The sequence below is a fragment of the Cervus canadensis genome, chromosome 11, assembly GCF_019320065.1.
Source record: "Cervus canadensis isolate Bull #8, Minnesota chromosome 11, ASM1932006v1, whole genome shotgun sequence".
NCBI lineage: Eukaryota > Metazoa > Chordata > Mammalia > Artiodactyla > Cervidae > Cervus > Cervus canadensis.
This window is the reverse complement of record NC_057396.1, coordinates 62,276,987-62,302,691: the sequence shown is the minus strand read 5'-3', so window position 1 is coordinate 62,302,691 and position 25,705 is coordinate 62,276,987. Positions and strand designations below refer to the sequence as shown.

General features: G+C 37.3%; 1 long non-coding RNA gene across 1 annotated transcript; it reads right to left on the bottom strand.

The window, feature by feature from the left end:
- Nucleotides 1-2,926: 2,926 nt before the first annotated feature.
- LOC122450260 lies at nucleotides 2,927-23,748 on the bottom strand. The gene is made up of 5 exons (XR_006272090.1): nucleotides 23,627-23,748; nucleotides 9,938-10,030; nucleotides 8,156-8,218; nucleotides 6,462-6,628; nucleotides 2,927-3,146 (listed from the first exon to the last, which is right to left on the bottom strand). It is a non-coding gene; the product is annotated as an uncharacterized LOC122450260 (long non-coding RNA).
- Nucleotides 23,749-25,705: the final 1,957 nt, after the last annotated feature.

Sequence of the window (25,705 nt, the reverse complement as noted above, 5' to 3'; positions counted from 1 at the left end):
GGAACAAGAAGTCAAGAGGTAACATAGGGCCAGATCATGCTGGGCTCAGAAACTATGTAAAGACTTTAGTGTATTCAGTTAATGATATATAAGACTTTATTCAGTAACTGATACAAGACACCAGAGAGGATTTTAAGTGTAGAGATGAAATAAGCACATTCTACAAATACCATTCTCGCTGCTGGGTTGACCAGGGAAGAGAAACAGCAGAATCAGGGCAGTTAGTTGGGGCTATTGCTTTAGTGTGGCTGACATTTAAAAAAAAAAAATCTTAGTGGTGGAGAAAACAAGAGAGATATTCTAATTGAGGATACTGGAAGTAGACCCATGGGGCTTGCTTTTAGAGTAAATTTAATGTATTTAGATATTTCAAATACTATTTCAAAGATGTTTGCCTGAGTTAACTAGATGGCACTAGCATTTGCTGAGACAGGTGGGGGATCAAAAGTGTAGTTTTGAACATGTTAAGTATGAGAGGGAAGGAAATGGAGCCATCAATTCAGAATTTAATTTTTCAAATCTAGAGTTTAATTTAGGTGCTCAAACTGAAAACATTGATTTCAGAAATGAAAGCAAACAGATGTTCTTTCAAGCGATAGACTGCATAAGATGGAGTGCCAAGCACACAAAATCATGATGAGGATCTGGACGTGGAGGCTGAAAGCAGGGTCAGTGAGGTGGGAGGAAAGAAGGGGATTAAAGCAGCCCTGAAGGAGGCTTGTGAAAGAGAAGAAGGTTGTGAAGAAGGTTTGTCAAGGAGAAAGAGAGAGTGATCAACTGTGTCAAATACTGCTGATAGACCTGGGAACTGGTCATCTGATTCAGTAACTGAGAATTCACGGGTGATATTGATAAGAGCTGTTTCAATGGAAGAGCAGTGGCAAAAGCCAGATTTAAGTAAGTTCAAGAAGAGAGGATAGGAGTTGGGAGACAATAACGATGTTCGACTCTGTGTTATTTTGTTCTTAACGAGCACAGAGAAGTGGAGTGGTAGCTAGAATGCAATGTATAGGTAAGGTTCTTTCAAAATTTTTGCTTCAGGACTTATAAGAAATATTTTACTAGCAGAAACCATAACTTATGTAGAAACTATACTGTTTTCCAGTTGAAAGAGAAAAATGATCATACAAGAAACAACTTTATTATTGGATCTATGGCCTTGAATAGCTGAAAAAGGAAAAAAAGTATTCAAGAGATTGTCTCTAGGAATACAGATAGTCTACTTCTGGGAATGAGGAAAAGGTAAGAATTTGGGTTATAGATGCAGGAAAGTACATAGATGTGATACTGGGAGCAGAAAAATGGCCTTTTATTTATTTATTTTGGTAAAGTACAAATGAAAATCATAAGTTTAGAAGGAGGTGGATAAAGAAAAATTTGGAGTTTTGAGGACAGGGGAAAGTAAAATTATCTAGTATAATGGAGGTCTGAGTGAAGCAGAGAAATGTGACAGAATTACGTGGCTACACCCTAAGGGACAATTTCTGGTCAGTGTCATAAATTTAGAATGAAACCTGTCAGCACATTTTCTGAGTTTTTCCTTTGTAACAATTAGTAGCTTTATTAATACAATGATCAGGTACATATAAGTAGGGATTTTTCATTAGAGTTTGAATTTTAAGTATGATGAAAGGTGAAACAAATAACAATATGATGATGATGGTGGCTGCTGCTGCTGCTACTAAGTCACTTCAGTCGTGTCCGACTCTTCGCGACCCCATGGACTGCAGCCCACCAGGCTCCTCCATCCATGTGATTTTCCAGGCAAGAGTACTGGAGTGGGGTGCCATTGCCTTCTCTGGATGATGGTGGAGCATGGATATAAACTGGTTTAAAAATAAGAATGTTATGGAAGGAAAAGTGCAAAGTAGATAGCAGTAATAAATTGTAAATCTGGGTTCAGCTAAAGGAATATTGGAATTAGGGTTCTTGAAGGAGTGAAATGGGAAAGACAGGGAAGTGCAGTCTGAGATGTGTTGTTTGAAATTGAGATTAAGATTGTAGAGGAACTGAAGTGGTCAATGATAAGCCCAGTTGATAGCCATAGAAATGAAGAATTAAGGTGGGGGCAGCACCAGATAATCAGAAGAAAGAAAATTAGAGATCTAGTAAGCCATGGTAGTGGAAGGATCATCTACATGGATAATGAAATCACCTGAATTAACACTGGAATCGTATTGGAGAGAGTGACTATAAGCCTGAAACGAAAGATCTCTAAAGATTGAAGCTGAATAATGCAGAGGTCTAAAGATGACTGCAGCGAGTTAGGTAGTTGTTAGAAATCTAAGAACATATGATTATGAGGTTAAAAGCTAGTGAAAAGAGCAATGAAGACCCAAAGGACAGGTACTCTTAATTCCAGGAATAAGGAATTTTGCAGACTGATGGTCATATCTTAAAGGGAGCTGCAAGGGAAACAGCATCCTTAGGAGAGAGATCCCAGGAGAGAAAGGAGGAAACAGACAAGAGCTTGATGATACAAAGGATTTTTGTTGTGGGGAATAACAGGAAATGAGTGGAACAATACGAAATTCTGGGGATAAGGGATGGCATTGGTATCTTAGACTGATACAGACAGGAATGAAGAGTAGGATGGGATTTGTTCTATACATCAAGGCAGATGGTGGTGATGAGGCTATAAGTGCCAGAGGACAAAAAGGTGAGCCCATCCACGAATATACAGGATTCCTGGAGCTCTTAAAACCATAAGACATGAACTTTACATACTAGTACATGTATGTAATTAATTTATATCTCTGGGTTATCTGTAGAGCAACAGTTAATTGATTTTATAGTGTTTTCCTTTTTTTCTTTCATCTTTATCTTTCAAAAAATATATTTCAACTTGACAGTCTGGCAGTAAGATTTTTATATCTGACTCTAGAATCCTTTTTCCTCTCATACTCATGTTTCCACTTATAAAAATGTATTTCATCATTTTACACCATGACCATTTTTTAGAATGCAAAAGACAACAATGACTGGCTAGTAGCTACCAAAAAATTTTTCTTTGTAAAAAAATTTTTTTTTAATCATTGGAGTGTGGTGGCTTAATATGCTTGGAGTAAAGACAGGCCTGATTTGAATCCAGGTTGGGACACACACCATCTCTGTGACCTTGGATGATTTTCCTTCAGTTCTCTAATCTGTAAAATGGGACAAAGGGAATGCTGAATGAGGCAATGATTATAAAGCACAGAGACTGTGCTTGGTACATATTAAGCATAATAACTATCTTATAATAAATCAGTTTAGTTCATTCACTCAGTCGTGTCTGACGCGTTGCAACCCCATGGACTGCAGCATGTCAGGCTTCCCTGTCCATCACCAATTCCTGGAGCTTACTCAAACTCACATCCATCATGTTGGCAATGCCATCCAACCACTTCATCCTCTGTCATTCCCTTCTCCTCCTGCCTTCAATCTTTCCCAGCATCAGGGTTTTTTCCAAAGAGTCCATTCTTCGCATCAGGTGGTCAAACTATTGGCGTTTCAGCATCAGTCCTTCCAATGAATATTCAGGACTGATTTCCTTTAGGATGGACTGGTTGGATCTCCTTGCAGTCCAAGGGACTCTCAAGAGTCTTCTCCAACACTACAGTTCAAAAGCATCAATTCTTTGGTGCTCAGCTTTCTTTATAGTCCAGCTCTCACATCCATACATGACTACTAGAAAAACCATAGCTTTGACTCGAAGGACCTTTGTTGGTAATGTCTCTGCTTTTTAATATGCTGTCTAGGTTGATCATAACTTTCCTTCCAAAGAGTCAAGCATCTTTTAATTTCATGGCTTAGAATATATAAGTGTGTGTGTGTGTGTATATATATATATATACACACATATATATATAAAAAAAGTATATATAAGTACAGCTACATTTTAGTGTTCTTTTTACCATGGTTACTAATTGTATAGTATTTTGAACAGTGATGAACTACTAAAATCAAATTTTCCTTAACAACTAAAAGCTGTCAAACATTGTCATTAATTTAGTACACCTATATGACATGTATATTTTCAAAAATTTCAAGGGTATAAGTCACAACAAGATCAAGAGTTTTGCTCTGTTTGTGTATTGTGACACAATTTTGTGAACAAAATTAAAATTTAGTCTTTAGAACAGTGACCTTCCTTTAGTAGGCATGTAAAATAAATTTAAAATTTAATTGAAATGTATTTCTTTCAATATCATAAACTTTATCTAGAAAACAGCATTTTGGTTGAATTTCTGAGCACAAATGTAAAATAGAATGACTTGGGAAATAAAAGTAAAGGAAGAGAAATTCTACTGATCAAATGAAAAAACTTCCTAGTGTTTATAGGCACATTTTATGTAAAATACATTTAAAGTAACAAAAAAGCATAGTTTTAACTTGCACATTTCCTCTTTTAGAGTTTTAAAGCTCTCTCAAATTCTTTCTTAACTTCCAGTCACATTGCCAATTTGGTAGCTGCCTACACTATTGTTCTTTAGACATGCTGCTGTCACAAGATATATTTTATTAAATGCCACCAAGGTTTGGTGTTCTGTGAAATGATGATAATTAGCTGGGTTTCAAAGACAGGTAGAAACCTTCCACATGAAAATGATCCTCACCTCATTGAATATGCTTTTTAATTTATGTTCCATTAACTGGCTGACAATAACTCCTAGGCTAATGAACAGACCTGAATGTAATTCGGCATTTATTAAGTGGCCGGCATCCCTAGCCCATCTCTAGCCCATCTCGCTTCCATATAGGTGAGGGTAGAAATGGGAGAGGGAAAAAGAACAGAAAGCCAGTTACCTCCATCATCCACCTCTCATTTCCCTTGAACAGCACTTGCTTTAATTAACAGAGTTAAAGTCGTGCAGTCAAAGTCAGCTTATTGGATTTTTTAAGCACAGCACCCAGAGACTGATTGTTCATTATAATGGCACTTATTAAACTCTCTTAACTACTTCACTTTTGGTAGCAAAGACTCAGCAGAAGACTAAATCAGGCGCAGCCCCAGTGAGCCAGGGAGAGCTCTTCACATCAGATGGAAAATCAGGTCAGGAAATGAACCTGATAAGACTTTGCCTGTAAATTTCTATTAAGATACTTCAGTTTTTTTTATTATGTTGTTTTAAAGCAGAAAGTCTCCTTATTTTTCACTTTACTAATTCAGATTTGTTTGGGAATAATTATTGTAACGTGTAGTATAGATAACAGAGGGTCTTGTGTTTTAGGCACTGCACTGTTATCAAATATTTTAATAGTTAGAATTAAAGTTTACTCAAGTATATGGAACCAGTTGCATTGTTTTTCCTCAAATACATGTTTTCTATTCTGGTACAGACCTTCATTTTCTGATTCTCCATTCTCTGTTTTTTCATTGGGGAAAGGACTGCTCAAAGTTTTGAATATATTTACAAATAATTATAGAGTTCCACATCATTTTGCCTATCACACATTGGTAATATGATTGCACTACTAATTATGGAATTCAAAATCATACTTTCTGAAATTTTTTCTAGAGTTTGGAACATACTCTATTTTTTTTTTAATTTTTTTATTAGTTGGAGGCTAATTACTTCACAACATTTCAGTGGGTTTTGTCATACATTGATATGAATCAGCCATAGATTTACACTTATTCCCCATCCCGATCCCCCCTCCCACCTCCCTCTCCACCCGATTCCTCTGGGTCTTCCCAGTGCACCAGGCCCGAGCACTTGTCTCATGCATCCCACCTGGGCTGGTGATCTGTTTCACCATAGATAGTATACATGCTATTCTTTTGAAACATCCCACCCTCACCTTCTCCCACAGAGTTCAAAAGTCTGTTCTGTATTTCTGTGTCTCTTTTTCTGTTTTGCATATAGCCACTATGGAAAATAGTGTGGAGATTCCTTAAAAAACTGGAAATAGAACTGCCATATGGCCCAGCAATCCCACTTCTGGGCATACACACTGAGGAAACCAGATCTGAAAGAGACACGTGTACCCCAATGTTCATCGCAGCACTGTTTATAATAGCCAGGACATGGAAGCAACCTAGATGCCCATCAGCAGATGAATGGATAAGGAAGCTGTGGTACATATACACCATGGAATATTACTCAGCCGTGGAACATACTCTATTTTTCAAATATTGCTATGAAAACTGACCTACCATTTGATTAGATGAATTTTGGCAGTTTTCACTAATGAGGATCTGAATAAAGAAGATATAGAATAGTATATCTTGTTTTAAGCCTCTTCAGAATAATGAATGAAGCTTTCATTTATTCATTTTTACAAACTAAGTCATTGATTGCATTCTTGAGAATATGGCTTTATATTTATAATGGATCTTGTTTCTGGAAAACCTTTAAATTATGAAAGAAGAGTTTACATAAACTTTATCTGTTTAAAAGAAAAATATGCATGTGAAATAACTCAAATGATGTTAGAAGACATGACAAATCAGACAAAAGTCCCAATCTAGTATTTACCTGGATAACTCAATGTTCTGTTCCACACCCATTTCTTCATAAGTCAACCTGTATTTCCTGGATTTAGTCATGAGCCATTTTTACGTCCTTCCCATTTAAATGTTAAGGATAAGCGGAGTAGAAGAAAGGTCTGGAATCATGTGAAATGGAGAGGGTGGTTTTAAGACCTGCATGCAGAAGGTGGGAAGCTTAGGTCAGAATTAGCACACACTTGTGACTGACTCTAGAGCAAAAACATCAACTGGAGAGAATGTTTTTGGATACATTTGTATGCTGACAACTGCCAGTGTTTTGTCTCTAGACCAGGTTTCTCTACTAAGGCTCTTCTGTATCCAACAATCTGCTGGATGTGTCCATTTCTGTGTCCACACAAACATTTTATCTCAACATGTCCAGAAGTAAACTCTGAACTGTAGCCCCCTAAAAGCAACATCTCTTCTAATTTCTCCCACTTCAATAATGATACTAAATCTATTCAGTTGCTCAGAAAAGAAGATTGAGATATTTTTACAACTCCTAGGTATCTTACTGCTGACATTCATATGAAACTTTTATAAAATTTGATACCAAATATATCAATTTTATAAAAATTGATACCAAATTGAGACAGTTCTGTCCACTGCCACCACTTTAGTCTAAGCCATCATCATCTCTAGTCTGGACTACTGCTCCAAATCCAGATAGTAGAAACTAAGTGAAATAAGAATTGCAGTTGTTTGTTGTAAGCCACTCTCTTCTCCGAATACAAAAATAGATAAATGATTAATAAAATACAAAAAGAATGTAAAAGATACTGTTGTTTAGTCACTAAGTCACGTCCAGCTCTCGTGATCCCATGGACTGCAGCCCACCAGGCTGCTCCTATTCCCAGGCAAGAATACTGGAGTGGGCTGCCATTTCCTTCTCCAGGGATCTTCTCTGACCCAGGGATCAAACCTGCATCTCCTGCTTTGGTGGGCAGATTCTTTACCAGCTGAGCCACAAGGGAAGCTGGAGTGGGTAGCCTATCCCTTTCTCCAGAGGATCTCCCCAACCCAGGAATCAAACTGGGGTCTCCTGCATTGCAGGAGGATTCTTTACCAACTGAGCTATGAGGGAAGTTGGTAAAAAATATGGATGGGGATAAAAATTATCCAAAAAATTTCTATGCATCAAAAGGCAAAAGAAACACCAAGTGTGAGTGAAGCTTAAGCCATATACATACTGGCCTCTGCTCTCAGAGTCAGGTGGAGGAAATTAGGAGTTCAGTCCATGGGACAACAGAAACTATGTAATCCATGTGAGACTGTCAGCAGAGGTAAGCTCAGTGTTTGAAAGCAGGGACAGTAACAGGACCCTCACTCGCATTAGAGCCAGAGATGCTGATGCAGACCACTTTCCACACCTACAGATAGCTTAGAGCTGCATACTGGGATTCCTATAGCAGCCACTAGAAATATGAATCCAAAGTAAAGCTAGAAATAAAAAAAGAACAAGTAGGATAAATAAGAAGTCAGAAGTTACATGGAATGAAAATGGACTTAATGCTATGATTAAAAAATATAGTACATAAGAATGAATTTTTAAAAATATGTGAACTACTTCCTGTCAATATGAGTTATATCTAGGAATACAAGTGAAGTTCCCAAGGTGAACCTGATAAAGATATTTCCAAACAACTATAGCAGACATCACATTTAATGGTAAAATATTACCTTCCTCCAGGCATTAGTAACAGACAAGTGTGTTTGCAGTCCACATTCCAACATTAATTTCAGCTAAGACAGAACAAAACAACAAAATAAAAGGTGTAAGGATTGGAAAGAAAGAAGTGAAACTTCTACCAGTACAGAGGACATGAATGCATACACAGAAAAATAAAATAAAAGCAAAATATCTAGAGAAAACCTATTGGAACCAGCAAATTAATTTAGCAAGCTTACTGAATATAAGGTCAATATGCAAATATGCATTTTGTTACCATATACTAGCTATAAGTTATTAGATCAGTCTAAATTATGAGACAACTGAAACATCACAGGTAATATCAAATTCCTAAGAAAATATTAATTAAAAGACTATGTTAAGGATGCCAGTTTCCCTGAATTGATTAATAGAATCAAAGCAATTTTAATTATGGCCCTGCTTTCTGTGGAAATTGTTAAGCTGATTCTAAAACGTACATGAAAATGCAAAGGCCCATAAATAGTCACATTAATACTGAAGTAAAGAACAAATTTGGAGAACATGCATAACCAGATAACAATATATATTACTATAAATTAAAAAATTTAAGTAGTGAGATATTGATGCAAAAATAGACAAATGAAGTAAATTAGAGATCCCAGAAACAGATCTATTTATCTATAAATCTGAAAGATTATGTACCTATAATGGAATATTTATTGATGGAAATAAATGAACAACTATACATAAAATATTGATCAAAAGAAGCAATACATAAAAATATATCAAGTATGATGCTTTAAATAATGTACAACAAAAGTTTTTTTTTAATTATGTAGGGATACACAAAAAGATTTTATATATATACTTTTTTTTCAAAAACAGGGATATAATTAGTACAACAGCCAGTGGTTACCTCTATAAAGATAGAGGGTTGTGATAAGAAGTATATTGTCTTGAAAAGGACACAAAAATTATTGAAGGGAAAGATACGCTTCTTTGCTTTAAAACTAATTTTTCTATTAACAGTAAAACGGCAGTGGGACTAAGTATTGAGATGCTTGTAACTGAAAATAATTTATTTCCAAAAATATAAAGTACTTCCATGAATCAATTACAAGAATATAGACAATCCAATTAAAACTCAAAGGACTTGAACAAGAATTTGATAAAATAGGATTTGCAGATGGCTTTAAAATACAGGAAAAGAGGCTCAGCATCATTAGTCAGTAAAAGGAAATTAAATCCAGAATGAGATTAATATACATATGGAACAGTTTGACTAAAAATAAAAACTCTGTCCTTATTAAGTGTTGGTAAGAATGTAGGTCAACTGGAATTCTCATACATTCTAGATGGGCATGTAAACTGAAACTACTGCTTTGGAATAAGACTATCATTTTCCACTAACATTGAATATGAACCTTATGATCAAGCAGTTCCACTGCTCAATGTATGCACTTCAGACATGTGACATATACACCAAAAACCATGTAGACCAATATTCATACTACTATTAATTGTAATAGCATCAGACAAGAAACTATGTTAATAGCTTTTAAGTAACAGAACAGTAAATTGCAAAGATAGAACATGATACAGCAAGAACAATGAACCAGCTATAGCTACGTGCAACGTCAAAGATGGATCTTATAGAAGTAATTATGAACAAAGGAAAACATGAAAGCATACATATCAACATTCAGGAATATAAAATTTTAAAGGACAAAATCTCATTATAGTATTTAAAGATAAATGCTTAGGTAGCAAATAAAAATGCAATAAAATGATTAAATCAAGATAGCACTTACCTTTGGATAAAATGGGTAGAGAATGGAAGAGATACTGATTGTACAGGGATGGGAAGACATCAAAAGGAACTTTGCTCAGTATTCTGTAATAATCTAAATGGGAAAAGAATTTGAAGAAGAATAGATATTCAGCATATGTATAACTGAATCACTTTGCTATACACCTGGAACTAACACAACATTGTTAATCAACTATACTCAAATACAAGGACAGGGAAGCCTGGTGTGCTGCAGGCCCTGTGATCGCAAACAGCTGGATATAACTTAGTGACTGAACAACAATGCTCAAATATAAAATACATTTAAATAACTCATCTCCACATTGCTGTTTCTTATCCTTGGTTTGTTTATACAGGTATTACGATAAGTCATTAAGTTCCTCATTTTATGTAATTCTATAAATTTATATGTGCTGTGCTTAGTCGCTCAGTCGAGTGTGACTCTTTGTGACACATGGACTGTAGCCTGCCAGGATCCTCTGTCCATGGGGATTTCTCCAGGCAAGAAAACCGGAGTGGTTTGCCGTGCCCTTCTCCAGGGCAACTTCCAACTCAGGGATCGAACCCAGGTCTCCTCCTTTTCAGGTGGATTCTTTACCATCTGAGCCGCAATACTATGCTTCAAATTAAAAAATATTAAATTTCAGTGTCCCTCTCTGGAAAGAGCTAATTGGAACAGCGTGCCTGTGTGCTAAGTCACTTCAGTCATTGTTTCGGTCGTGTCCGACTCTCTGCGACCCCATGGACTGTAGCCCGCCGGGCTCTTCTGTCCGTGGGATTCTCCAGGCAAGAAGACTGGATTGAGCCACATCTCCTGAGGCTCCTGCATTGCAGGCGGATTCTTTACTGCAGAGCCACCAGGCATTTGGAAAAGACCAAGCCCCATATTCACACTCTAGTGGTCAAAGTGAGGGGTGAGAGTTTCTAACCGTTGCTGACACAATGGGAGTTTCTTATTACAAGGGGTCTTTATATGCTACATCATTGGCAAAGAAATGGATCACCATCAAAAACATCAGTGTTTAAAATGTAACAGACAAAAGTAGGATACAAATATAATTTTTTTAATATATTCGTGTATATATAGATGTATCTGCTTAGTAACAAGGGAATATATATTTTCCAACACAGCATGGGGAAAGTTTTTGATAAACTCTGCTCATATTGGCTGAGAGAGAACTACCAATTGAACTACCCACTAGGCTCACCTTTGTTTTGGGTTCTTTACCACTATTGCCACCTTGGAAGCCTTCCTTTTGGTTAGTACCTTTTAATTAATTTTCTTGAGACATAGACACTAAAAACCATTTGTCTTCCTGGCAATAAACTTTATGACATTCGTATCATTTTAATTTGAAATTCTTCCTTTCAGAAATATTCTGGTAAGATGTTAGAAGTGAAATACTACTGGGGGGAAGATCATGAAACATGGAGGATGTTTTCTTATTAATAATTATCCTTTCTGTAACTGTCTAAGCTTGAAAATCTTCAAAAGCCATATGAATGGGAGTAAACAATTTTAACATGTAAAAATGGGCAAGATTTAATGATGAAGTAGATATAGCTTATAGCAGTGTTTCTGGCAGTTATTTTCAAATCAGCAAAAGCATATGAACTTGAAAATAATTAGTTCACAAGTGCTCAAAAACTATCATTTCCAACATGAATTCTGGGCCAAAGGTTCACTGAGTTTTGAAACATGCTACATGAAATTGAATTCTGGAGTTGGGTTTTGGGTGGGGCAGGGGGAGGAGAATCAGAGGTAACTTATATCCACGGTAGTGATGATTTTTGGAGTTACATGATGGCTTATAAGATTACAGAACATGTAAAATCTATTTAGTGCCTTTTGATATCTGGAAATCATGACGGTCACTGGAAGGAAACACATGAAGCTAGAAACTATTCTTTACCTGATACTTACTCAAATAAAAGAGAACTGAGTAAAAGCTTCTCTTTTACTCATGCTCATTTATTTTTTTTTTAATTTATTTGGTTGCATTGGGTTCTTAGTTGTAGCATGTGGGATATAGTACCCTGACAAGGGATCGAACCCAGGCCCCTTGCATTGGGAGCTTAGCCACAGGACCACGAGGGAAGTGCTCATTAAATGTTCATTTAAATAGTTAATTCTTTTCCTTAGAGCCTGATCTATGTTCACTTTTAAACAAACTGGACTCCCCACTTCTTATATTTATAGGGAGAGTTATCTCCTATGCCAGGTCCACATGAGAATGTTGCCAGAAATGACACAGTCACGTTCAAGAGCCCATAAGGAAGCAGAAGGAAGTGGAGCCTTTCCAGAATTTTCATTATGGTAGTCAATCACTCACAAATGAATGCCCAAAGTGATTGTGTTTAATGGTATGGATTAAAGACCAGGCTGCATGGTGTGTGAGCTCTATATGCTTGTACAAAGCACTGCCTAAACTCACTGAGCCCAAACCTCACAAATTCAATATCTACCAATAAAAAATAATACAAATGACCATTTCTTATTAAACTCTACAAAACTCCTGAGAGGATCACGCTTTATTTTTCCTTCCTTTTAAAATATGTGCTAAATAGGAGCATTGTGCCCAAAATATTTACTCAGTTGTTCATAATTACAAATACTTTCATACATATTGTAGCTTTAGATTTATTCTCAAATAATGCTGGCTAGAAAGACAACCATATCTTATATACAGTGTATGGAAGAAGAGACAAGGAATTTTGAAAATGTAAAAAGATCTTAATAAAAAGCTTGGCCATGTGCAAAAGAGCAGATTGAGAATATCTGTTTGTGTCTACCCTTGTTAAATCCTTATAAAATGAAAAGAAAGAAAGATAACAGTCTTCTGTAGAAAGTTAGTCTATAGTAGTATGAAGAATGAGAGAGAAGGGACCTTCAGCAGTCAAAAGATTTCAAATTATTTCTAGAAGAAATAAAGTATATACTGGAGGAATTATATAGCCTAAAACACAAAGGAGAACTTTTTTAATGGACTTGGGAGCCATTCATTCTGGTGATAGAAAAATGAGTCTCTAAATGCAAAGCTATCAAGTTTGCAGAGAAGAATTGGTAATTGGGTATAAATTAAAAAAGTAACTGAATAATAATAATATATATATATATATATATATATTTTAAAACAGGATAACTGCTTAAATAACACTCCTGCCTCTTCTAGAATTTTGAGTTGGCAGCAGAATGTTTATCCTCGGGCCAAAACATGAGAAATACTCCCTAAAGAGGTGGAGAAGAGCTGCCTTGGAAGAACTAAACCGCTGTTGTGGATCTTGTCACAGAATACTGCTCTCCTTAATTATAGTGTGAGTGTCATTTAGAAGTAGTCTTATTTCCAAATCCTCACTTAGATACCCTCAGGGAACTGTGGCCATCACACTCAAGAGACCCATTGGACAAACAGGTATGAACCAGCAGTAAGTCCCAACAAACACATTAAGTATGCTATTGTTTTTAATAGGAACCTGATTTTATTTTAAAATAAAAATGAAATAAAAAAGGATAAAAGGTGGGAAACAAGAGCCATTAAGCCTAAAAGATCTGATCACGTGGAGACTATAAAGGAACATAAAATTTGTATTTTAAGAAAATTTAAAAGAGGTTGAATACATTTTATGTGAATAAGTAGCTCATAGAATTCTACATATAGAAACAAAGGAATAAACGGTGAGGGTGTGTCCTCTCACCACAAATAACAAAAACACTAAATGAAATATACAAAATGACAAAGTTCAGTCTCTGGACATCAGGTGAAACAGAACCTGCAAGAACAGAAGCAGGGAGAATTCAGACTGCCTGAGCTTTCTACTTGAAGATAATTTCTCAACGAAGGCATAGGCAGGCTGTGCCAAGCAAAGGATGGTGGTCTTACTGAGTTGAGACAAAGCCCAAACTTCAGGATGGATAGAAGGCTAGAATTTGAAGATCAGGGTAGCAGAGGAAATGGAGATAACATAGAGAAAGAACTACAAAACTCAGAACAGTCATACTGAATCTTTATCTGAATATTTACTGTGCATTCACAGGGAAAAACTCTACAAGGCAAGATTGAAAAGCACAGGCAGAAGTTGTAATCTAGTGCAGTTGGCATTAAGATACATCTGTATCAATAGATATAGGCATACATTCAATATCTATGTTCAATATCATTGTTCAATATCTATATATAATATTGCCCTATGCTAGCTGCTTTATATATGGGTGTGTGCATATATGTAGAGTTCTGTAACCAATCTTGTTATACATTTAGAATTCCACATTGGAATATTTACTTTTCAGGACTTGGCTGAATGAAGCCAACTTAAATTTAATGAAGAATATTAAAAATTACAATAAATATACCATCAAATACTCAAATACCTGATGCTATAGAGAGAAAATGTTCCTGTGGTTTATGGCATATTTCATTTTTCTTCCAATTGGTTTTAGATTGTATAACCAGAGTGTTGAATATAGGTTTGCTGATCACTGAAACAGATAAATTCCAGTGGAGACTGTTTTGTATCGATGCTTTTACAACCCTTTTTTCCCTTCCTATTTCGTAGTCGGGCATTTCCCCTTGAGCCATATTACAGCCATCAACGGTTTCCACGAGGCTCTTAATGTTATAGTCACATAAGAACGAGAAATCAAGCAGAAGAGTGGGAAGCAGGAATGCAGAAGCTGTTATTTAACTCTTCCATTGTTCAATTTCAAGAGCATTTTCTGAGTAAATAACATGTTTTTTGCTTCCATTACCGAACACTTGAGAGTGACTGATGACTTAACAAGCTGGTTTGTGTTCAGCAGCCCACCAAGCGAAATGCACTGTGCTCTGCAGTGATTGGTCTAGAGGGGTTGAATTCATCTGACTTGACAATAGTTGGTGACCAGTCATCCTATAAGTTTTCTCCATGGCATTTCTTGTCTAACTTCTTATCTCTAAACTGCTTTCTATCTTGTTTGCCCATGCACAGCCAGCTATTCTGAATCAGTCGCCGAAGGCAGCTGTAATAAAGAACCACTAACTGGGAATGCTAAAAACAGAAGTTAATATCTTACAGTTCTGGAGGCTAGAAGTTGAGAATAAGGTATCATTGCGGCTGTTTCTTCTGAAGGGTCTAGGGTGGAAGCTGGCCCATGGTTTCTCTTAGGTTCTGACGTTGCCAGCAATCTTTTTTTTTTTTTTTTTTGCCAGCAGTCTTTGACACTCCTTGGCTTCTAGATGCATCACTCTAGTCTCTGCCTCCATTATCACATGAGCATCCTCTCCCTGTGTTCGCTGTCTTTATGTCTCTCCTCTTCTAAGAGCATCAGTCATATTGGGTGAAAAGCCCACCATAATGTGTATGAAATAACATTAGCAACAACCCTATTTCCAAATAAGCTCATGTTCTGAGGTAGTGGGAGTTAGAACTCTAAAACATGCCCAGGAGGAACATAGCTGATAACCTCCAACCGAGACAGTTGAATTATTAAAACATTTTCTATCGTGTAATAAACTAAGAGGCTGTCAACTGTAGCAAACCTAGTATAGTCATGTTCAGCATTTCCCATAGAATCAGCCTCAAACTTGTCAAATGGATCGATGCTAAATAAATAAATAAAGAAGGGAAGAAAAGAACTCTTTGCTTGTGAGTCATGTGAACATGTTTTTATTTGGGGCATAATTAACATTTAAATAATTCCGTTTACTCTGGTGTTTTAATCAGAATGGTGGTTTTCGTATCCAGCAAAAATACCTCTTTTGGGATGAGACACCTCATTTCAGAAAGACATTGAAAACGTAGATTTATCATAAAAGGTTTACTATATCAGTCCTCATCCTTTTCAAGTTTTTATTGCTAAGCAATTTATTTTCTTGACGTGCCCACAGAAGAAGCTATAATATGTCACCCAGGCAACCAGCCATTTACATAGCGAGATTATTAAAATAAACCTAGGATTTAGCCCATATTTTAAAAACTGGGTTTAAATTACCCTGCAGATCAATATAATCTCATGAATAGTAGATAGGTAAAATCATAGGAAAAAAGACCTATCTGCCTATTCTGGCTTGAAATTCTTGGGGCTGAGGGTCCATTTATTTGGCAAATGGAAATGAAGCTAAAATGCTTTAGCTACTCAACTCTGATATTATCAAGATGAACTCCAAATTTATCCTGTATAAAAAAAAATAGGCCTAGATTATCATTTGATCTATATAATATCATGTATTATAGGTTATTCTTCCTGCAGTGATCTGCCTGCCTGCTTACTCTTGCCTGAAATCTCTAAGTGGGGACAAGATTGGAGACTTTTATTACACTGTTGGAGATGAGGCAGACTTTCTGATAATGTTTCATGGACTGAAATTCACACTATGGTGTAAGTGATTTGCTTTAGATATTTTCTTGCAGCAGATTTGGGGAGAGGAAGATGCCTTGGGTAACAAGAAGAAATATAGTTCCTATGAGTGGGGGTGAGGAAGAAATCTCTAGTAATTATTCATACTTTCATCAAGAACCCTAGAGATCAGCAGCAACATAAATAGTTTCTTCATGCTTTGAGATTAATCTAGGGATTTGAATTATTTAGGTAATAGTACCACAGATATAGAGGTTGGGTCTGGATGCATATGGTTAAAATTAAACACTCAAAACTGGATTCATGATTTTTTTCCCCCTTTAAATCAGTTTCCCTTCTATTACTTCTTTTCAGAGAACAGCACAATCATTAATCCAGTTGCACAAGTCAGAAATCTAAGTGACATCCTTAACATTGAATTCTTCCTCACCACCTACATGTAATTGACCATCAGAAGCTGTTATTCTATAAATACCTCTTGAAAGTATGTACTCCCCTCCCTCCACTATCATAACAACCACCATCCTAGTCTAAGCTACCATCATACATCAGTAACTTCCCATTCCAAGATGAAAACTACTCTGGAATCTCTCCAGTGCAATCTGTTTTTCTTATTGCATTTATATATTCACCCATTCATCTATTAATTTGTTCAATAAGTATATGGTAAATTATCTACTCAGGGTCAGGCATTGTTCTAGAGACTGGAAAATATGAGTGAATAAAATAAAACACCTGCTCTCATGAAGCGAAATGTTTTAGCGGCAGGAGATAAGCAATAAACTAAGATACAGGATTACATAAAGAAATAGTTATACAGACAAAGGAAAGGAACAGTAAGTGATATGAGGAAATCAGGGGAAAGATACAGAACATGTGGAGAAAAGCTTTTGTGATACAATAATCATGAAAAGTTTCTCTAATAAGGTGATTTTGAGCAGCTACCTAAAGAAACTGATGGAACAAGACTTATAAGACACTTGAGGAGACTTCCAGAGAGAGGAAAGAATACATGCAAAAGCAATGAATATGCTTATTATGTTGAAGATCAACAAGAAAGTAGTGTGCTGGAAGAGAGTTACTGGTGAGACATTAAATCAGAGTGGGAATGGTGGCAGAGGATAGAAGATCAGGGCTTTCTAGACCACATTACAATCATAGGAATTCATTTTAAGTGAGATGGCAATTCTTTAAAGAAATTTGATCAGAAAAGTTACTTAACGTCTTTAAATTTTTTAAGGTTATTCTGGCTGCTGTGTGGCACAGACTTTGTGGAGGATATTAACAGTGAAAGAAGAGAACTAGTTATGGATCTACTCAGGTAGCAGGAAAAAAAAAGGACGATTGCAAAATTAGAAAGGTCATGACTTGAGAAGCCAAGGGAAACAGACATTTAATTTATCTTGAAGATGAAGCAGACAAGATGTCTTTATATATACATCTCTTAGGGAAATGTAGGGATCAGAAATAATTACCAAGGATCTGGACTCGACAACTGGGAAGAGGACACTACCGGTCATTCAGTTGTTCTTGCTGTTTGTTTCTAGAGGTGGTGGTGGTGGAGAAGGAAAAAAACAAAAAGCAAAACAAGAGATCTGTTTGGGTTTATGCTAAGTTTTAAGTACCAATGAGTCTGTCTTGAGAACTATTCAAGTGGCTGATTGGAAGTCTGGGGTTTGGAACTGAAGATAATACATGGTCAAACTACAGATTGTATCATGAGATTGCAGAGGATACCCTTGAGAAGAAATGTATAAAAAAAGAATATAGTCCTGAGGTTTGAGCCTTTGGCACTACAGTATTTGGAGATCAGGATGTTGAGAAGAAACTAACAAGAGAACTAAGAAGAAACCACTAATGAAATAGGAGGGAAATTAAGAGTGGGGTGATCTCTGTTAGGTTGAAATGGGATTGTAGTACCTTTCTGCCCAAAGTACCCACTGGCTTTCAGCTTCCCATTCTCTCTATATATGCTTTTGTAGGGCTAAATACTACAAACTATATATCAGACTCTCCAGACTATTGGGGAGTTTTCTGGATTCTTCTAATGCACTGAAAGGAGAATAGAAGGTGATAGAAAGGGGGGTATTTTATTCTAACTATGGGGGCAGTTAAGACTGCGGCTGTAGTATTGGCAGGGAAATTGGGTACAGTGGTACATAACAGATGACTCAGTGGAAGTCTCAGGAAATTCAGTAGTAGGAAAAGTTTCTATATTCTTACTCAGTAATAATAGTATGTTTCTAAAGAATAGCAAGGAGAGAAAAGGAAACCTTCCTCAGTGATCAGTGCAAAGAAATAGAGGGAAAAAAAGAATGGGAAAGACTAGAGATCTCTTCAAGAAAATTAGAGATAACAAGGGAACATTTTATGCAAAGATGGGCACAATAAAGGACAGAAATGGTATGGATCTAACAGAAGCAGAAGATATTAAGGAGAGGTGGCAAGAATACAGAGAAGAACTGTACAAAAAATATCTTCATGATCCTGATAATCACGATGGTGTGATCACTCACCTAGAGCCAAACATTCTGGAATGCGAAATCAACTGGGCCTTAGGAAGCATCACTATGAACAAAGCTAGTGGAGGTGATGGAATTCCAGTTGAGTTACTTCAAATCCTGAAAGATGATGCTGTGGTAGTGCTGCACTCAATATGCCAGCAAATTTGGAAAACAGTGGCCACAGGACTGGAAAAGGTCAGTTTTCATTACAATCCCAAAGAAAGGCAATGCCAAAGAATGCTCAAACTATCACACAATTGCACTCATCTCACATGCTAGTAAAGTAATGCTCAAAATTCTCCAAGCCAGGCTTCAATAGTACATGAACCGTGAACTTCCAGATGTTCAAGCTGGTTTAAAAAAGACAGAGGAACCAGAGATCAAATTGCCAACATCTGCTGGATCATTGAAAAAGTGAGAGAGTTCCAGGAAAACATCTACTTCTGCTTCATTGACTATGCCAAAGCCTTTGACTGTGTGGCTCACAACAAACTGGAAAATTCTGAAAGAGATGGGAATACCAGCCCACCTGACCTGCCTCTTGAGAAACCTGTATGCAGATCAGGAGGCAACAGTTTGAACTGGACATGGAACAACAGACTGGTTCCAAATAGGAAAAGGAGTACATCAATGCTGTATATTGTCACCCTGCTTATTTAACTTATATGCAGTACTCTGCACATCATGAGAAACGCTGGGCTGGATGATGCACAAACTGGAATTAAGATTGCCGGGAGAAATATCAATAACCTCAGATATGCAGATGACACCACACTTATGGCAGAAAGTGAAGGAGAACTAAAGAGCCTCTTGATGAAAGTGAAAGAGGAGAGTGAAAAAGTTGGCTTAAAGCTCAACATTCATAAAACTAAGATCATGGCATCTGGTCCCATCACCTCATGGCAAATAGATGGGAAAACAGTGGCAGACTTTACTTTTGGGGGCTCAAAAATCACTGCAGATGGTGACTGCAGCATTGAAATTAAAAGATGCTTACTCCTTAGGAGGAAAGTTATGACCAACCTAGACAGCATATTAAAAAGCAGAGACATTACTTTGCCAGCAAAGGTCCGTCTAGTCAAGGCTATGGTTTTTCCAGTAGTCATGTATGGATGTGAGAGTTGGACTATAAAAAAAGCTGAGCACTGAAGAATTGATGCTTTTGAACTGTGGTGTTGGAGAAGGCTCTTGAGAGTCCCTTGGACTGCAAGGAGATCGAAGTAGTCCATCCTAAAGGAGATCAGTCTGGGTGTTCATTGGATGGATTGATGTTGAAGCTGAAACTGCAATACTTTGGCCACCTGATGCAAAAAGCTGACTCATTTGAAAAACCCTGATGCTGTGAAAGATTGAGGGCAGGAGGAGAAGGGGATGATAGAAGATGAGAGGTTGGATGGCATCACAGACTCAATGGACATGAGTTTGTGTAAACTCTAGGAGTTGGTAATTGACAGGCATGCCTGGCGTGTTGCGGTTCATGGGGTCGCAAAGAGTCGGACACAACTGACCAACTGAACTGAAATGAAATGAAGTAGCATCACCAGTGGTAATTTTTCTAAAACTTTCCCCTCATGGTTTCATTTAAAAACAGTCACAGCTCCTTGGTCTTCAGTCAAAAATATCCTCCCATTTGTTACTGCAACTCCTCCTGCACCTTTCTAATCATTGCCTGCATTTATTCCCATTCTGCTTGAACTATGTAGAGTGATTTACCCTTTCCTGACAGAACCATGACCAGTATAGGACTTGGTCTGAGATGTCTCTCAAAGGTGGAAATCTAGGGTTCAATATCAAACTTGACTGTGCTTAAATACCATGGTCACTTCATTGCCAGTGTAAATGGAATGCTAATATTCCATGGGTAATGGTTTATGGTATGACTTCAAGATTAGGCATTTCAAAAATACAAGATTACACAATTCGAGCTCTGGGAAATAGGTATGTAGATCAGCCTGCTATAATGAGTACCATGTGAGGGTATTCACATCCAATACTCGTTTTCTTCTGAGGGCACATACAGAGAGAGTTCAGTAATTGGGGGGGAAAGATATCAAATCAATTTTGTGGACATCTTTTCAGTCACCTGGGGCTTGTTCACTGAGTTTATATATCAATTGTCCAGAGTATCGGGTATAGAGATAATGCATAAACTTGACCTCATCAAGGATGAGCTGGATAACAGTATAGCCATGGTAATATTAATTGCCCTATCTAAAATTCTTTAGTAGTTTTCCATTGCTCTTAGGATAAAGACAAAAGTAATATTGATTTAAAATTTCTATGTAATGTAGCCATGTATCAGTCAGGAGAATCAAGGTAATCCTGCAGTAATAAATATCCCAGTCTCCTCTCAGTCTCAAGTTATTTTTTAAAAATGGTTTCTTTCTCCATCATGCTAATGTCTATTGTGGGCTGACTGAAGCTTCACATAATCCTGTTTTTATTTTTTATTTTTTGGAAGAACCCAGACTGAGGGATCAAAAATCATGTGAAGTTGTGCTGCTTGCTTCAAAGGGAGGGTATGGTGAATCTGTTTCATTTCATTAGCCAGTTTACATCACATGCAGGGTCAGACCTAACTTCATGAAGTGAAGAAATATCACACAATGATGAGGAAAACTGGAAATATTTGATGGACAAGACTGTTACTGCAGTCCACTGTTCAAATCAAATATTCAGTTCATTCTCTTTCCTACATCTGTATCATCCTTCTTCACCAGAAAAGACAGACCAAGTCCCATATAATCTCTGCATCCAGCTTAACTCCCAGTGTCTTTGACTACTGCCCAGTCTTCTCCAATTGTGTTTGGACATGGGTCCTTTTGGTCCAAAGACCTATGAACTGAAATATAAGTTATTTGACACACACATACCCAAAATGCAATGGCAAGACTAGGACAGGATAATCACAGTAAACAGTCCCATTCAGAAGGCAGAAGAATGTGAGTGATACACAGATCCCTGGTTCATAGCAGTTCTGAAATCTGCTGGGCAGATAGTGCAAGGACATTTACCCTGGCGATAGAAATGATTAAACACTAATGCTGTTAATTGAGAAAAACTGCCCAGTGTATAATTCATTGTCCTTGACTCTGCCTCTAGGAGCTCTCTATTATTCCATTGAGCTTCACATCTGAATAAATTAAAATATAAGCTTACCCTGGCCACTGAATTATTTTCTAGCCTGCTTCCTTTCCATAAAAACAGGACCAACAGTAATTGGTTGTTTATTGTAGTTGCTTTTGTTTATTGTAGTTGTTGTTGCTGGTGGTGGTGTCCAGACTCTGGCAGTCCAACTCAAAAGTTTTGTCTCTGACTCCAGTAAATTCCATGATTCTTTTATCAACAAGCCTCTTATCTTAAAAACCTTTTTTCCCATCTCTCTCCCCTCTCCCTTTTCTCTTCCTCCTCTACCTCTTCCTCCCCTTCCTTGCCTCATCTTCCTCTTCTTTTCGTTGCCTCTTGCTCCCTCTCTCACACATACTCTTTTACTTCTAGTTAAAATTGTTTTGCAACTATGAGACTGTAATTTAGTTGGGAGAACAGCACACTCGGTTCCTTTTGTTTGAGCGACTTTTCTCCAACTGGAAGGATTTTCACACTCTCAGATGAATCTCTACTCAGAGGAATTGTAACCCATTTAGAAATTTTCACCCTGAGTGTAATGGCTTGATTTGCTCCTTGCCACCATGTTTCAAAGCATTTTTCAATATTTTCTTGTATTATTTTGATTTATGAAGCAGTTACCATATCTCATTTCAAGAAAGCAGAAAACTACAAAATCACACAAGTTAAGCTGGAGAACTGGGATATATTTCCACATTAATGATTGCCACCAGCCTCCACCTATTTCTTAAACCTAATTTCTTCCCTATATTCTGCCTATATTCTGTCATTTTCCACACTGGCCTCTCAGTTCCTCATCTACATCATCCTCTCACCTGATATAGGGACTTCTCCCAAACTAAATAATCTTATTCCCCTTATTCATCAAGTTTACCCCTATCTCATGTTTAAGACCTCAGCTGTTATATTACTTACTCAGAGAAGCAAGCCTTCCTTTATTTGCATGATTCAGTCAACTATCTCCATCATAGATTCTTAGTCCTGGGTACTCTGTGTACCTCTATCTAGATTACTATGTGAGCAAGGGTTTTATATTTTCATCATTGTATCCATAGCACTGCCCTTTGCCTGAGACTTAATGGGTGCTAAATACTTTCTTAAGTGATGGATGCAGCAGAAAAAGATAAATTCTTTTTTTTCCCCCCATCACTTCTTATATTCAATTAAGAGTGCGTGCATGCTCAGTTGTGTCCAATTCTTTACAACCCCATGGACTGTAGCCCCCAGAGCCACCTGGGACACCTCAGTTATGAGTAGTCAAGCCCTTATCAATGTGTGATACTATTTCTCTCCCACCTGATTTCCCCTTCTTATTACCAATGTTATCACCTGGGTTCTTATAGCCTGTATCATTACATGACCTCAATATTTGCTGCCACATAGAAAGCATTGTGCACCTACAACCCAGCATCATGGCTCCATTCAAAGACCTCCAAGAGTAGTTAAAAATGAACTAAAAATACTATCTCTGAAAATCACCCCCCTATTGTATATTTTAATTTATCAGCATGAAAGTGTTAGTGGCTCATCATGTCTGACTCCTTTGTGACCCCATGGACTGTAGCCCACCAGGCTCCTCTGTCCAAGGAATTCTACAGGCAAGAATACTTGAGTGGGTTGCCATGTCCTTTTCCAGGGGATTTTCCCAACCCAGGGATTGAACCTGGCTCTCCCACAATGCAGACAGATTCTTTACAGTCTGAGCCAGCAGGGAAGCCCAACTTACCAGTGTGTAAGTGCCCCAACTTCTGATATCAGGAACACTCTGGATCTACCGTTCACTAGAGAAGTTGATCTGAAGCCTATGAAATTAGAATCCCAATCAACATTATCTCCAGAGCCCATAAGACCTCACCTGACAGTCACAGAATATTTGCATTTTCAGTTCCCCACTCAGGAGGCAATTGTCTTGCTCACACAACAGGAATGAAGGACTGCTCGTATTTCCCTGTGGTGGGTTAGCCTAAAGTAATCCAAAACAAGCTTTTTCTTTGTGAAGGCCTACATTACTTCTTAATTACTTGATTCCACCAAGAGGCTGCTGATTCTCCTCTCCCAGATAGATAGCTGTCTGAAGTCGGCCCCTGTGGTATGGAAGGCGGGTTTGAATGCCAAACACGGAACAGACTGAAAGAGCCCGAGACTGAGCGTGCAGATCACCTCCCCAGAATTCCCCGATGCAGAGCAATGATTCCACTGCTTTGTTAGTTATGCTACCAGAGTGCATCTCTAATGCCTCTTCTCTTCATTCACGAGTGTTTAAACATTTTAATGAATATGTTATTTACTGTAATAAAGTCAGAGTCTGCTGTTAAATTAATAGAGCAGTGTAACCAAGAATCCCTTAACAGCAATTTTTCCTTGCTCAGAATTACTGAATTCTCAACACAAGATTCCTGGCCATTTGAATCCTTTGCTGGTCTACAGATATTGCATAAACACTCTTTAGCTGCAAATAATAAAATCAGATTGAATTTAATGTGTATGTGTGTGTGTGCATGTGCATCTATGCATATTATGCATCAACATGGTCTTTAAAGTAGTGTCTTCTGGAGATAAAGAGCCTAGTTCAAACACCAGCTTTACTAGCTGGTTATCCTTAGGCAAGTCATATTCTCTATAAGCCATAGTTTTCTTATCTATAAAATGAGAACAATATGGAGTTTCCCTCCTTGGGTTGTTTGGGCTTCCCTGGCGGTTCAGTGGTAAATCCACTCGCCATGCAGGAGATGTGAGTTTGATCCCTGAGTCAGGAAGATCCCCTGGAGAAGGAAATGGCAACCCACTCCAGTATTCTTGCCTGGAAAATCCCATGGACAGAGGAGCCTAGCAGGCTGCAGTTCATGGGGTCTCAAAAGAGTCAGACACAACTTAGAGACGGAACAGCAGCAACAACACTGGGTTGTTCGGATAAAACAAGAGATTATGCGTGAAACATGATGCTTGACACACATTAAGGCTATAAATATTAGCCATTGACATTATCAAATGAAAGAGCTTATCATGGTCACCACTAACCTTTTAGAACTTTCTGAAAATTAGAAAAGCCCCTCTCTTCTTGCAACAGAAGCAAAATGGGTCAAATTGTAGCACTCTTGTGTGGAGTATGAACTGGATTTCTGCCCACAGACACCCTCTTAGCTGACAAGAGCACAACTTGTCTAACCAAGAGTACTGGCTCTGGAGTTACCTGCCTCCTTCCTCACTACCTCAGTCACACATCGCTTCTTTTCTACCTTCATTCATCATTTTTAAAATTTGAGGATGAGTAAGGTTTCACATGATCAATGGAAAATGATCTCTGAAAAGAATTTCTATTTCTTCTTTGGAGTAGGTCTCCTAAAGGAAAGGATTTTGTCTTTTTATCTCTGATTCCTTAGCACCTAGCTCAGAACTTATCCTGTAATGGAAACTCAATAAATGACTATTGAATGAGTGAATAAATTAATAACAAATAATTTTGCCACTTAATGACCTAAAATTCAAGCTAGGCTTAAACTGATAAATCCTATTAGTGAGAATTTCTCTCACTAACAATTTAAATATCTCTAATACCATGATAACACAAATATTTAACATAGTTCCAAAGAGTCATTCTATATCATAAAAATCGTAATAAGCACATGCGATTGGGAAAGAGGAACCAAATGATATGGAAAATTAAGTTCTTAACCAGACAGTGACCTCTAGATAGGAATTGATCCAAATTTAGCGAACTATTTCTAGCTTTAAGTTTCTTCAGAACAGTCTTGCTGTTTTTTAACCAGGCTCGGATTCATGACTACACAGCCAATCTAGGGTAATA